Raw genomic sequence first — 14,777 nt, 5'->3', positions numbered from 1 at the left:
TTTTTTTGGTTTTTGGTTTTTCTCCAGTACCGGGAACCGAACTCACGACCTTGCGCTTGCCAGGCAGGCGCTTTGCCGCTGAGCTAAATCCCCAGCCCTGATCTTGCATGGGTCCAATGAATCAAGGCAAGATCTGCGGTGATCCTCGGCCACTGGACTCCTTGTGGTGATGTAGATACTCCGGTTTAAGTGTGGATCAAATGGCCAGCCGATGGGCTTACCTTACACTTTCTGGGTTTCTGGAGACACGTCTTAATAGGCAAGGTTGAGGGGAGTGGGCAGAGAGGCCAGGCATGACGCTTACACTTTGGGAACAACATTTTGGCTCCTGGTGTACAACTTCCTTCATTTTTCTTTTTTTTTTGGTTCCGGGAGTCGAGCTCAGGGCCTTGCACTTGCCAGGCAGGCACTGTGCCGCTGAGCTAAATCCCCAGCCCCCTCATTTTTCTTTCCTGAAGAATTTTAAAGCAAATCTCAGTCTTTTTACTACTACATATCTCAGTGTACATCTTTAAGTATGGATATTTTCTGTAATCATAATGCCATCATCAAATTAAATACAAATAAATCCTTCATAATACCTAAGTTCTAGTTAATAATCAAATTTTGTGTCTCAAATATATCTTTGCAGTTACTTTGTTAGATAAGGATGCAGCTGGGTGTGGTGGTGCACACCTGTAGTCCCAGCACTCAGGAGGCTGAGGCAGGAGGATTGCTATGAATTTGAGGCCAGCCTGGATGATATAGTGAGACCCTGTCTCAAAAAAAAAAAAAAAAAAAAAAGATAAGGTGCGGCCACAGTCAATATGGTTTATTAGGTTATTTTTCCTAAGTTTCTTTTGATCTAGAGTCATTCATCTTCTGCTGTTACCCCCTCCCCCCTTTCTGTCATTGACTTGCTGTAGAAATCAGGTCATTTGTCAGATATGGATAAGCGCCCCCCCCCCCATACTTTCCTACTAGTTAGCCAGAGTGGAAAACCCCAGAGATAGGAGTGTGTATCTCAGGACCATTTCTTTTTTTTTTTTTTTTTTTTTTTTTAATGAGGCAGTGTTTTGCTATGTTGCGCAGTCTGGACTCAAACTCCTGATTTCAGGCAACCCTCCTGCCTTGGTGTCTCACGTATCTGTAGCTACCTGTGTGTGCTGCCACACCTGGCAGGACTATTCTCAAAAGAGGAGGAGGGTTAGGGTTAGGATGTGAGTGTTGTATGGGTGATTGAAGCTATCATGCCAGAGCGTCTTTTACAGAAATGAGATGTGGCAGTAGAAACGGTAGTACACCTCAAGGAGGGGTGTACAGCTAATTACTAAGTTCCCGTTTGTCGCTCCATTAATTTTTTCATTCTACGAGAATTTTCTCGTTTAGTTGGAACTTCAAAAGTTGATTCTCCAACCTAAGAATTAAGACTGTGAAGAGAAAAAGCATATATGTATGACTTCTTTCCTATTATCTTGTTGTATAGACCGTGAGATTTTAGATTAGCTGAACAAAATATCCAATTAGGTATTAGAAAGTAGGTCACTCATAGCAATCCAGGTACCTGAGGCTTAGTTAAATTTTAAAGGATTAAGAAATGAAGTTGGTCTTCACAGGAAGAGAGATTATGTTAAAACACTTCTGCAAGCAGGAGAAAGAGGCCGTGATAAAGTACAAGTGATGGTGTATCACTGGGACGCCCTAGAGTGGTCCCTCCTAGTTGGTGCCAGGCACCTTATAGCAGTTAGCTATTGTATTACTCCGTTCTCTTTCCTTGATGAGCCAAATTACCTGAATAGTTTTGTTTTAACTAAGCAGATGTAAGTGCTCAACAGTTTCTGTGGGACAGTGGTAATGTCAGTCACTGGCCCAGACTGAGGTGGTGTACCCCATGTATAGGAAACCTGGGGAAGGTCAGTGTGGAGCATAGCCTTTGAGGTACTTTGGGATCACAGATTGTCAGAATGGCCATGGGCTCTTGGATTTTACTAGTTCTGTATTTTATTTTAATTAATCCTCCCCCAGTTCTGTATTTTATTTTAATTAATAATTAAATAATTAAAATTTGCAGTTCTGGGGATTTTTTTTTTTTTTTTTCTGGTACCAGGGATTGAACTCACGACCTTGCGCTTGCCAGGCAGGCGCTTTGCCCCTGAGCTAAATCCCCAGCCCCAGTTCTGGGGATTGAACCCAAGGCCTTGTACATCTAGGCAAGTGCTCTACCACTGAACTATATCCTTATTTCTACCCATTCTACATCTTAATGAATTGCCATCTACCCAGTTTCAACATCTATGAACTCATGATCAGTTTTGTTTTGTCATACTCTTATCTACTTCATCTTGTCTTACATTTCTTTCTCTTGCCTGCCTGCCTCCTCCCTCCCTCCCTCTCTTCCTTCAAATGCTGAATTTAGGACCTCATGCATGCTAAATATGTGCTGTACCATTGAACTATAGCCTCAACACTTCATCCTGTATTTTCTTTTTTTTTTTTTTTTTTTTTTTTTTTTTTTTTTTTTCCGGTACCGGGGACCGAACTCACGACCTTGCGCTTGCTAGGCAGGCGCTTTGCCGCTGAGCTAAATCCCCAGCCCCTATCTTGTATTTTTAAGGAAATTCCAATATATATAATTTTATGTTTGTATGTCTATGCATATCTCTCAAAAAGGCTGCCACTCCCCAGAATATCTTAAAATTAATCCCCCACAATTTTAATATACAAAAATTAATAGGAATTCACCAATATCATTAAATATCCAGTGATTCAAATTTTACTTGTCTCATACACAATTTTTTTACAGCATGTTTGAGTCAGTTAAGTGATGGGCCGATATGCTTTTGGAGAATCTTTATCAATAGATTCTCCATCTTTCTTTCCCATCCTTATAAGAAAATATGCAGGATATTTTAGTTATCTGTTGTTGTATAGCAAAATTTAGCAGCATAGAATAATACTGTATCACCTTTTCTGAAGTGTCACAACCTGTGCGTGGTTAACTGGGCCCTCTGCTTCAGGGAATCCTCTAACTCTGCTGTCAGGGTGTCAGGCAGGGCTGCAGTCATCTGAAGAGACAACTGGAGGAGAGGACCTGCTTCCAAATTAGTGATTGTTGGCACGATTCAGTTCTTCTTAGGAAATTGAACTGAGGGTTGATTGGTAGATGGAAGCTTCCTACAACTCCTTGGCACATGAGCTTCTCCAGCATAGCATCTGTTTTTGTCCTTTTTGTGTGTGTGTGTGTGTGTGTGTGTGTGTGTGTGTGTTTGAGAAAGGGTCTCACTTTGCAGTTCAGCCTGGCCTTGAGCTCACTTTGTAGTCCAGGCTGACCTCGAACTCGCCACAGTCCTGCCTCAGGCTCCAAGAGAGAGAGAGGGAGAGAGAGAGAGAGGAGAGGCAAGAGAGAGATATCATGGGAGCACGTGCACGTGTGCACATAAGCATGTAGTACTAAGAAAAGAACCAGTTCTTTTAATAACCTTATTTTAGGAGTGACATCTTTATAACGCTTACCATATTTTCTTTATTAGAAGATGTAAATTACTAGTTCCAGCCTGCACCCAAATGGAGGGGCATGCACAAGAATTTGGATACTAGGAAAGAGGGGGATCTGTGAGAACCATTTTAGAAGCATCTTCTTGCCAGGTATGGTGCTGCCTGCCTGTAATCCCAGTATTTGGGGAGCTGAGGTAGGAGGATCGCTGCAAGTTCAAGGCCAGTCTGAACTGCATAGTAAAATCCTATCTCAAAAAGGCAAAAAAATGCCCCCAAAGCATCTTCTAGAGATGAACTTCAGAGTCCATGTTTGCTATCAGTATGTTTGCCTTTTTACCACATTATTGATGTCTTTGGGAAGAAAAAGGCCCAAGGTACCAGTATTTCATTTTCCTCTATCTGTGTCGTGACTATTAGTAAGCCGTCTTCTTCTGTGACACTTTGATAAATGTCATGTTTATATGTTAGTAACCCAATTTTATTTTATTTATTTATTTTTTGTCTTTTTGAGACAGTGTCTCGCTATGCAGTTCAGGCTGGCCTTGAGCTCACTTTGTAACCTAGGCTGGTCAACTCTCAACAGTCCTCCTGCCTCAGCCTCCCAAGTGCTGGGATTACAGTTATGCACCATCATCCCTGGCTAGTAACCCAACTGAGTTACCAAGAGCCATAGATTAGGATTAGGATAGATTAATTGGCCTCAAGCTCTTTCACCTTAATCAAGACATGAACCAGTGATATAGGTCCTTAAAAAATACTGACTGTGTTTCACACTGCGCTAGGCCTTTGGATGTACAAAAGGAATGGAATATAGAAAAATAAAAAGATGGTTTATAATTGTGTCGTATGGATAGAAAGTGTAAAAAATGAGAAATTACATCAAGTCAGTTCAAGTAATACTTTCTGAATACTTTCTGTATATAAAGCTCCATGGTAAGTGTTGTGGGGTGTCTAAAACTCAGTAGGTCAGCCTCTACCTTTTGCTCTTTCTTTTAGAGCTGATATAAGATTAAACCTAGATTGCTGTGTACACTGTGGGAATTGCGCAAATAGAGACATGAACAAATACTCTGGGAGCGTAGGATGGAAACGCTTAGAATGTTGGACCCAAAGAGGCAAATAAAGATGATTATGTCCAGTGGTTTTTACTGTTTTGGTGACACAGAACCATTTGGTCAGAGGTGTACAAGGAACCTCACTAAGATAAGGGAATTGAGTAAAATTAGAAAGCAGAAGGTCTGAGTTAAAAAATAGACACCTTGGATCACAGAATATTTTAGAATTGAAGACTTTATAAGTGAAATTTAACACCTAAACTGGCCAAAGCTAGACGTCTTTTGTGTGCCTTTAATATAACAGTAACTGTGTTTATAACGTACCAAGTACTTCCATGTGGGTTATTTCATTTGATCCTTGTAATCTTGTAGTCAAGATACATCATTTCCATTTTACAAATGAGGAACTTTTAGGGAATTATAATAATTCTACAAAGTTCACAGAACTAGTAAATCAGTTAGAATTCAGGGTTCCATTGCTCGGTATGTGTGTGAATGTAAACTGGTTTTGTTCTTTACCACTGACAGTATTGACTGGAGACTTGTGGCAAGCATGACTTCCTCAAAGAGATGGATACAGGTGGAGTGACAGGAAGGGACTGGGGAAGGGGCAAGCTTATTTCTTCTGACTTGGGTATCCTTCCACCCTGTCAGGTGCAGCTTTGTTAGACCTTCGGCCCTACCCACCTACCTCTTAGTCTTTCTCTAGAAGTGCTTCTAGTGGAGCTCCTCAAGTTAGTTTCTCAACATTCCCTTTTCCAAGGACTTCCTAATACATCTAGACAAAGGGAAAGAGAAACAAAATGCTTGGAATGGTGATGACAAGAAAATTGACTTTATGCCAGGCTTTACGTGCTTAGGCCCTTAATTATATATATTTTTATGCAGTCTTTACAGCAGCTCCATGAAGTTTAAATATAATCTCTCTCTACAGTTCAAAAACGCTGGGGTTGTGAAGTGTTTGGGTTTCTGTATATTTATTTTGAGAGGTAGGAGTCTCACATTGTTCACTAGGTTGATCTTGGACCTGTGGGCTCAAATGGTCCTCCTGCCTTAGTCAGGCAAGCAGCTGGGACTCTAGGCGTGTGCCCCCACGTCCGGCTGCTAAGGTTTAATCACCAGAACTGCTGTGTGTCTGAATTAGAGTGGGGATGCAGATCCTGTGAGTGTGGCGTGTTGCCTGGGGAGCAAGCAGGCAGGATGGCCTGAGCGTGGGATAGGGAAAGGAGTATTCTCTAGAGGCTGTAAGGCCAAAGACAGTCATTGCTGGGGGCAGAAATAGCAACAGCCTGCCAGACATGTCTTCAAATTAAGTGGAAAATACCACTAAAGCCTTCATTACTCAGGGCCTCTGGTGTGTACAGCCCACTCTGTTCCTAATAGCGTCAAGGAAAAGCGTAGAGAAGGCCATTCATTTTCTCACTGTGTTACGGGAGATGAGATGTGTGCATAAACAAGAACCTCTGATGGATGCTCTGGACATGTAGCTATCAGAATCAGTCCAAGGAAAGTTACATTCTGAGCCGAGCATGACAAACCAGAAACCTTTGGGTGACTCGGACCTACTTAGCCTTGCAGTTTTTATTTCCGTGATGGGGCTAGGATGGTGTCTCCAATTAAACCAAGACCCCCCAGCTCCACCTTCTCTTTATGGCCTTCACTTTCACACAGGAGAACTTCTCTAAAATGCTGTCTACTCACTTTCTCACTCCTCTCAGTCCACTCTGGTCTTGCTTCTGCCCCTATCATTTCACTGCTGCATTTTGGTTTTTTTTGTCCTGAGAATTAAACTCAGTGCCTTGCACTTGCCAGGCAGGTGCTGTGCTGTCACTGCCACTAATGTCCTCCATCAAACTGAATTCACAGTTTCAAGTCTTTAGTTTTCGCAGCCCACAGACACTATTGACCACTCCTTTCCTTCCAGACCATTCCCCGCCCCCACGCTCTCTTCCTTTTTTGTTTTGTCTTGTTTTGGTATTTTTGTTTTTTGTGACAGGGTCTCACTATATAGTTTAGGTTGACCTTGAACACACTGTATAGCCAGGCAGGCCTCTGACTCTTGGCAGTTCTCCTGCCTCAGCCTCCCAAGTGCTGGGAGTACAAGGGCGTGCCACCACGCCTGGCTAGAAACATTCCTTTCTTGACCCCAGTGCATAACATTCACTGTCCTATTCTTCCTCCTACGTCTTTGTTTTTGCAGGCTCATTCTTTTTACAGCTATTAAATATTTAGTCTCCCAGGCCCTCCTCTCTTCTCACAGTGGACATTCTTCCTGGGTGACCTCAGTCCATCTCATCTCATTGGTTTTACTACCCACACCTGCATGGACATAAGTTTATATCTCCAGCCCAGATCAGTCCTCTGGGCTGTAGACCTATCCATTTATTGTCAGGCAGGCACCGTTCTCAGCAGTGGGGATAGAGTGATGAGCTAGACACGTGGACATGGCTATGGGGGAGAGACAAGCAATAGACAAACAGAAAATGTCAGACAGGGCAGAGCGTCAAAGTGAGCATACGCCATGGTGATACAGTAATGCTGAGAGCTACTTTTATTGGCTGATCAAAGTGTTACTGAGGTGGTGAACTTTATGCCGCTCTTTGAATGACCAAATGAGCCAACTGCACAGGAGAAGAAGAAGCATTTAGTTTAAAGGTCCTATGGCAGAAATGAACAATATGCATGAAACAGGAAGTGAGGAGGGGAGCTGGTAGGAAATGAGGTCAGAAAAGTGGGTAGGGGCCAGATATGGTTAGGGACTTACAAGCTATTGTGAAGACTTTTTGTTTGTTTGACAGGATACACTTTTTATCCGATAGGACTTCTTGGACATGTAATCTGCTGTTTGGAGAATGATCTAGTTGGGACAGTTGACAGCAGGGAGGCTTAAGGAGGAGATTTATAGTTGGTGGAGTGAAGAGTCCAGTGTCTGGAACTAGTACGCTGGTAGAGAATGTAGAGAGTAGAGGGACAGAGCCAAGAAAATTGAGAAGTAGACAGGACTTGCTGATTTGCCTGTGCGGCTCAAGGGGAAGAACAATCCAGGTATTTGTCTCGGATGATCGAGTGAATGGTAGTGCTGTGTCAGTGAGATGGGGGGAGATTTGAAGAGGAATGAGTTAGAGGAGAGAAGGATGGAATGGAAGGTGGGAACCATGAAAAATATGAAAACATGTAATGAATATGTGAAGATGTGACGTCAGTTAAACATCTAGGCAGAGATGCCAGGCAGGTTATTTGATAGGCTTCTGGTTGTTTTTTTTTTTTTTTTTTTTTTTAGTACTGGGAATTGAACTGGGCCTTGTGCTTGCCAGGCAGGCACTTGTGCCGCTGAGCTATAACCCCGGCCCTCTGGTTTTTGCTTATATGTCCAAAATTTGAAAGTCATTGGAAGTGGATGAGATTGCTCAAAGAAGGGAGAGAACAAGTAAGAGGCCTGGGACTGACTTGATTGAGCAGAGGAGGAGGAGCCAGCAAAGAATGGGAAGATCAACCTGTGGGATAGGAGGAAGATAGGAAAGTGCTTCTTGGAACGAAGGAAGATTGGGTTTCACTGGAGAGAGTGCTTATTTTTGGTAAATGCTGTGCAGAGGTTGAATGAGGTAGAGATAAAGAATGACCATAGAATTTGGCAATGTTGAGGACTCAGACCTTGATGGACAGTTTCAGTGGAATGCTAGGGATGGAAGAAGGCCGCTGGGAGTGACCTGAGAGAATGAAAGAAATGAAGATGACTAGTGTAGATAGCTCTCTGAAGAGGCATTGCTGCAAGGAGCAGAAATGTTGGAGGTGGAAGAGGTCTGGGGTCAAGGGAGAGTTTTCTTTTAGTTCTATTCTATTATAGAACCTTGCTTCTCAAGTGTGATCTTTGGATCAACTTCGAAATCTGTTGAATTACAAACTCTCAGGCCCTACCTGAGACCCACTGAATCAAATTTTTCAATATAATGTGAGTTGATTTGTATGCAGCGTTTGAGAAGTACTGGGCTAGAGGTGAGTTTCTTAAGCTGTCTGTGATGTAGGATCAGTGAATTCTTTTCCACTCTGTTGGGGACGTATACGTGGTATGATGTATGCTTTGTCCATAGCTTATTCCACATGCACCTGTCTGCATTCATTGCTCTTTACTGGTATGGACCCTGCTTGAGAAGGGCTGACGGATCATGGATGGGGAGTTGGAGCAACTGTCACCTTCTGCACGGATGTCTCAGTGTTTACTCTCACTTTCTGTAGTTCTGATGCTAAGTCTATGAGCCTCAGTTATCCTCACTCCGAACGGCACTCTTGGATAGCAGTGTGTTCGTGTGCTGATGGATGTAATGAGAGAATTATGATGGAGACAGGGAGGGAGAAGGGAGAGAGAGGATGATGCATATGAAGGTGCAGGGGAAGTGGGTCTGTAATAGAGATGAAGAGTTACGTTTTGTATACCGATAAAAACCCATTTTAACTGTAGGGAAAGCAGAACGCTGGCATGTTGTTGGATGTGGAGGTAAGAAAATGGGGGTCTGCGTATTGCTTCTGGACAGTGTTACCATCTGATAGAGGCTAGAGTTTACCAAAGAGAGAAAAAGCTGTGAAAGGAGCCATTTTGGAGAGAGGGAAAGTGAAGCTACGAGGGGAAAGGTAGCCGAATTGCCAGCAGCATGAAGGCATGCGTGTACTTGAAGTCTGTGGTGAGGGATTTAAAATGACATCGATGATGCTAGTGGTTGTTTCTGTGGCACTGAGCTGCCTTGAGCAGTCCTGAAGTGGTTCTTTGTGGCTTAACAAGGATTGAAATGTTGAGTCTGAAGAAGGGAGAGGAGGGCAAGTACGTTAAATGCATTTATTTGCAAGGGAATGATGATGAAGTATGAAAGGAAAAGAGTAATTCGGTTACATACTTAACCTGGCCCTTCTTCCATAAGGTAAAGATAATAGCGTTAAACACAGTTGTAAGGAGTTAATTTATATAGAGCACTTGGAATAAATGGTGCCTAGTATGTGGTAAGTGCCCCGTGTGTGCCTGTTTTTGTGGGTGTTACCATCATCCCTCCTGGGCTGTAGAAATAGCCTCCTAACTCATCCCTTGGCATCTTTCTACCTGCTTTTATCTGTTGTACTGAAGCCAAAGTGTTCTTTTTGGAATGTGTATGTCTGACTTCTATTTAATACTTAAATGACTTCCTATAGCTCTTTGGATAAAGACCCAGGTCCACAACGTGTCCTCCAAAGGCACGGCCTGGCTTTCACTTCCTCTCTAGCTTTCTCTTAGTTCCTATCTCTCCTTGCGCTCAGGTCTTTGACCACTCAACTCTGTTTTTGGCTTCTCACACTCATCATGCTTGCTCTTGTACCTAGAATATTCTCATTAGGGGCCTTCCTGAGTGAGTTAATTTCTATCAAATTGTATTTCACATAAATTATACTTATTCTGTTTTTCTCTTGCGGTATGCTATAAATGTTAGGAGGATGAAATCTGTTTTCACTCATTACTTTATCCCCAGTGCTGACCTTAGAGCTTGGTGCTTTATAGGTAGTCAATATTTGTATGAATAAATGAATGAATGACAGAACTAGTCAAATTACATGTAGGTTTGTAATGTTTGAGCTGTAGAACAGGTTTTCCTGAGGCGAGCTTTGAGAGAGAACCCTAGAAGGGGTGGTATACTAGGGAGAAGAAAGCAAAATTTAAACCAGAAATACTGGGGGAGAATCCATTTTACCACTGATCAGCAATGTGATTTTGAGACTTTGTTTTCTTCTTCTTTGTAAGATCAACACGATTGAGTTTATCTGATTTGCATTACTATGAAAATTAATAGCTAATGAAAATTCTTTTGTCAGTGTGGTAGTTGTGACTTGCTGTGTAACTACATTTGCTGTACATGCTGTACTAACTGCCACTTGATAATTCTGATTATAGACTCCAGAAGTTAAAGGGATCAGCATGTTTTTTTGATTCAACTAGTTTAAGTAACAATTTTAGACTTGTGTTTCTATTACTGAGCCTCACAAACATCGACTTGTTGCAAAGAAACCTACTCTCAATTTGTTAGAGGAAGAAATGGCAGGGTTAGGTGCTGGTTCTTTGAATACCAGTTTTCAAACACATACGTAGATATACTCATCTTGTTACTACTGTCAGTTGCTTATTAATAAATGCTCCCCCAAGGTGCACGAAAGTTCTTAAATCCTTTCTTTCTAGTTCTAATCCTGTGTATATTCTCGGTTCTTTGGTAAGGTGAAAAAGAACCTGATGTACAGAGGTGAGCTAGCTAGATTCTAGTCCTGTGTCTGTTACTAGTTTTCAAAAAGGGTCACAAGTGTCTTAATCTGTTTGCGTAGTTGTCATATCAGGGTTAAGCATATCTACCTTCTTATCTCCAAAGTTCATATGGATAAAAAGTTATCCTGAGAGAATTAAATACACTTTTATATGAAAGATACTATTTTAGCACCCCTACATTAGGACACATACCGAAATCTCTATATGATGATGTGTAAAATACTCTGAGACAGGGTAGTACTGTGTAGCTCAGGCTGGCCTTGAACTTGCTATGTGACCTAAGTTTGCCTAGAATTTGTGGATGTGCTGAGATTACAGTCATGCATTACTATGCCGTTAAAATTAATTGTGTCTTTAAAAATTTGAAAAATTATATAATATTGAGATAGTTTGAATCAAGAGGACATGTCTGAGATTGACTGTTTTTTCCTTTCACTTGGAGCATATTTTCTTTTACTTCATTGAGCTTAGTCCTAATAGCTGTGTTTACAAACTTTTTTTTTTTTTTTTTTTTGAGACAGGGTCTCACTATGCAGTTCAGGCCGGCCTTGAGCACGCTTTGTAGCCTCGGCTGGTCTTGAACTTGCAATGATTCTCCTGAGTGCTGGGATTACAGGCAGGGGCCACCACACCTGGCATGTGTTTACTATCTTTGTCTGATAATTCTGACACCGTTGTCTTGGGGTTACCCTCTGCTGATGTCTTTGCCTTTGAGAATGGATTTAATTTTTCTGGTAATTTGGGATGACTTTATCCTGCTCATCGTGAATGTTATATTGTAGAGACTCTAGGTTCTATTGATGTTTTCATTTTAGAAGGCACTTAGAATAAAGACTTCAAACTCTGTCACACGTATAGTAGGTGTCAGTTCAAATTGTCTTTTAGCTGAGGTTTTTGGATTTTGCCTTGAGCATGCATATTTCAAGGTTCACCAAGAGACTTGGGCAGAGTTTTTGGGACCTGGGACTCTCTCCTTCTCTGGTTTTTTCTTTCCTACTTTGTACTGTCTGTGGCTGTTTTAGGCTCTGCCTTCTGGTTCCTCATGACAGAAAGTCAAGGGTTTTTAAGTTGGAAATAAAGCTGGATTACACTCAGGCCAGAGCTCCGAAAATGGAGAATTATCCCCTACTAGTCCTTTCTTCCAATTTTCAACTGCTGTCCAAAAATCTGCCAGCTTTTATTCACTTTTGATAGTTGTATTTTGTATTTTATCCAGTTAGTTTATGGTTATCTCTGGGAGGATTGTAATGGAAGCAGAATTCCCTGGTAGTTCTTTTATTCATTGTATATAGAAGTATTTTGGAAGCAAAAGGACTTACCCATTTTTACTTTAATTTGTTTGTAATCTGAGGCAAGTCTCTTCTCTTTTCTGGGACTTACGTGGGTCTTAGGAAAATGCACTCTGCATGGACTTCCATGGACTCTGCATGATCTGTAAGAATTCTTTCATCTGTGCTTTTCAACAGATAGACACATACATACAGGCGTGCCACCACTGTCACCACGGGCAGTAGCAACATGTAGCCCCAGAAGGAGATAAAAAAGGAAGTGATATGGATGGATCTGTGGGCTAGATGGTTCTGTAAAGGAGTAGTGCTAAAGAGTTTGATGAAATTTACACCTGTCACACTGAGGATGGAAGAAGTAAATGATATTCAGAAGCAAAGAAAGAGATCACATACTGCTTGCTTTTACTTCTTAGAAATAAGGAGAGAATGTAGACTGTTGAAAACAAACCAGGATCATCTGGAGTTCCTGTTTACTTGACTTCTGGCAGTGCATTCCATTCTGTTTTGAAGAGAAACACCCCCCCCCCACCCCGCCTTAGTAACTTGTCAACAGATTTGGCAGTGGGTGGTGGGTGCTGGAGCAGTAGGCTTTTTTCCCTTTTCTTTTTTTAAAAATCAGGGTGGTGGTCATTGTTAGAGCTATAAAGACTGCAGTGGAGAAACCAATTTTTTTTTTTTTTTAAAGGAAGGCGAATGCACAAAATTTACTACATGCCTAAGGCATCAGGGGTATTAGATTACCATGACCCAAATTTCTCTAGCTGTTTTAGAGTTGAGAATTTCTATGTAGAATTCCTGGGCTATGCAGAGGAAGGTGTGTGTGTGTTTAAGGTGGTGGATAAGGAGGGGAAAGAGATAGATGGCAGTAGGGGTAGGACAAAAGGTCTGTGGGTCTGTCCCGAAGCTGTTTGAATAGCAGTCACATTTACTTTGCCACAAAGGAGTTCTTAAGGGTGGCAGAGAGAGCTAAAGCTTTTTTCTTAACCAAGCCATCCATTGGGTGCTGCCCTTGGTATACACTTTTTTATGCATCTTTTCTGGCTATTTTCATTGCTTATTAATAATTATTTTCTCTTCAGGTCTCAATTGGTTTGAGGTTTCAGTGACTCCTTTTGCCCTTATCTTTTAAATACTTTGAAAAGCATCTTATTATTATTTCTCCATCTTCTATCCTTCCAGTTTTCTAGGAGGGTGGAGGCAGGGATGGATTGATCTGTTGTGTGCATGTGTGTTTAAGGGGTGTGAGAATCAGGTAATGGGGCCAGCAGTCTTGGAGGCAGCAGAAGGTGATCTGCAGGGATGTGTACGTGGGTGCGAGGCAGTCATGATAAAAAGGGGATATTTGGATGTGAGACCATGTGCAAAAGCTTTAGGTTACCACTAATTAGAAGAAACCACCTTGCATTGTTCCTCAACATCAGGATAGATGGGAAGATTTGACCCAGATCTTCCAGCTCTGCTAAGTCTTCTGTGAAGTTAGCAGTGGTAAGAGTCAGTAGACAGGCCGGCTTTCCAGCTCTGCTGTAGGAGGCTGCTCATTATAAAACTGGAGGGCACTTCTGCTGACAGAGAAGCTGTTTTCAGTTCTAACATTGAGTAGGTCAGGCCCTTTTGAGGACTGAGTCAAGAAGGCAGTGAAATGACTTGGGTTTAAATCCTGACTGTTTATTCAGCAAGCTGGAAGACCTTGGACAAGTCACTTGTCTTCTTGCAATTTAGATTCTTTAATCTATGAAATAAGGATAACATCATCATATTACTGTCTCACATAAAACATAGTGCCCAGAGCATGGTAGATAATCTACTGATGTTTGTTCTTTTTTTCATCTGTCTTCCAGAACGTCTTATTTGTGGTAGAATCCTGGCATTACCTCCAAGTAGTTCTGTGACTCACTCTTTCCAAGGTTCAGTTTCCTTCCTTATAACAAGGGCATTCATTCAGCTAGTTGATTTCTGAGATGCTTCTTGGCTTTCCTATACCTATATAGACTACTAGAGAATATATAGGTCTGCTCATTTAAGGGAAGATAACTATATGTTAGGAAAAGGAAAGTCCCTTGGAACCAAACTCCTGCTCTCTCCTGAGAGTTACAGCTAGCTCCCTTCAGTGTCAGGATGTCGATTCCACTATTACTTTTTGTCTTTTCCAACGCTGCACTGTATGTGAAGCCCTTTGGGTCAGCTTGACTCAGGCTATGATTCATGCTTTACCTATGTCTTCTTTTCTTTTTATATGCTATGCAGGTCAAGAGGCAACTGCCATTGAGAGATAGTGACTGTTTCCAAGACAGCAAACATTGGAGGCGCAGCCAGAAGTATTGCCAGGGAATTTAAATTACCTAAATGGTAAATATGTTATATTGTGCATACTAATCACATTGGATGGTTTTTGAAGCCTACAGTTTTCCAGCATGGCAAAGGCAGGGAGGATGGTCAGTTTTTGCTGATGGCCTGTTGTGAACTGGGTTCTCCATTCATCCTCCAACCTGATGCGGGTTAAAATACTTGCATGAAATCAATGACCTTAAGAAGCAGGCCCATAACTACCATTTATTGAATATTTACTGTATGTCAGGCACAGCCCTGTTTGACACTATCTTCCTAAATATTTATTCCACTCCCTGAAGTCACTGCTGTTACCATCACCACAAGGACATGAGCTTAGCGTGCTTATATAACTTCTCCAGG

At 41.8% G+C, this 14,777-nt stretch overlaps 1 protein-coding gene across 2 annotated transcripts in view; it reads left to right on the top strand.

The window, feature by feature from the left end:
- The window catches only part of Luzp1 (leucine zipper protein 1), an 82,936-nt gene that overhangs the window by 43,628 nt on the left and 24,531 nt on the right, over nt 1–14,777 (top strand). The window contains exon 2 of one of the 2 annotated variants that reach the window (XM_005394750.2): nt 14,334–14,435. The exons of the other annotated variant lie outside the window; for it this stretch is intronic. The gene's annotated coding sequence lies outside the window, so the exon portion shown is untranslated. The remainder of the gene's footprint in view (nt 1–14,333; nt 14,436–14,777) is intronic. 2 annotated transcript variants of the gene reach the window in all.

The sequence above is a fragment of the Chinchilla lanigera genome, unplaced genomic scaffold, assembly GCF_000276665.1.
Source record: "Chinchilla lanigera isolate Chin_1 unplaced genomic scaffold, ChiLan1.0 scaffold00051, whole genome shotgun sequence".
NCBI classification, from domain to species: Eukaryota; Metazoa; Chordata; class Mammalia; order Rodentia; family Chinchillidae; genus Chinchilla; species Chinchilla lanigera.
Note: the sequence above shows the minus strand (reverse complement) of the source record. Positions and strands in the feature narration are given on the sequence as shown.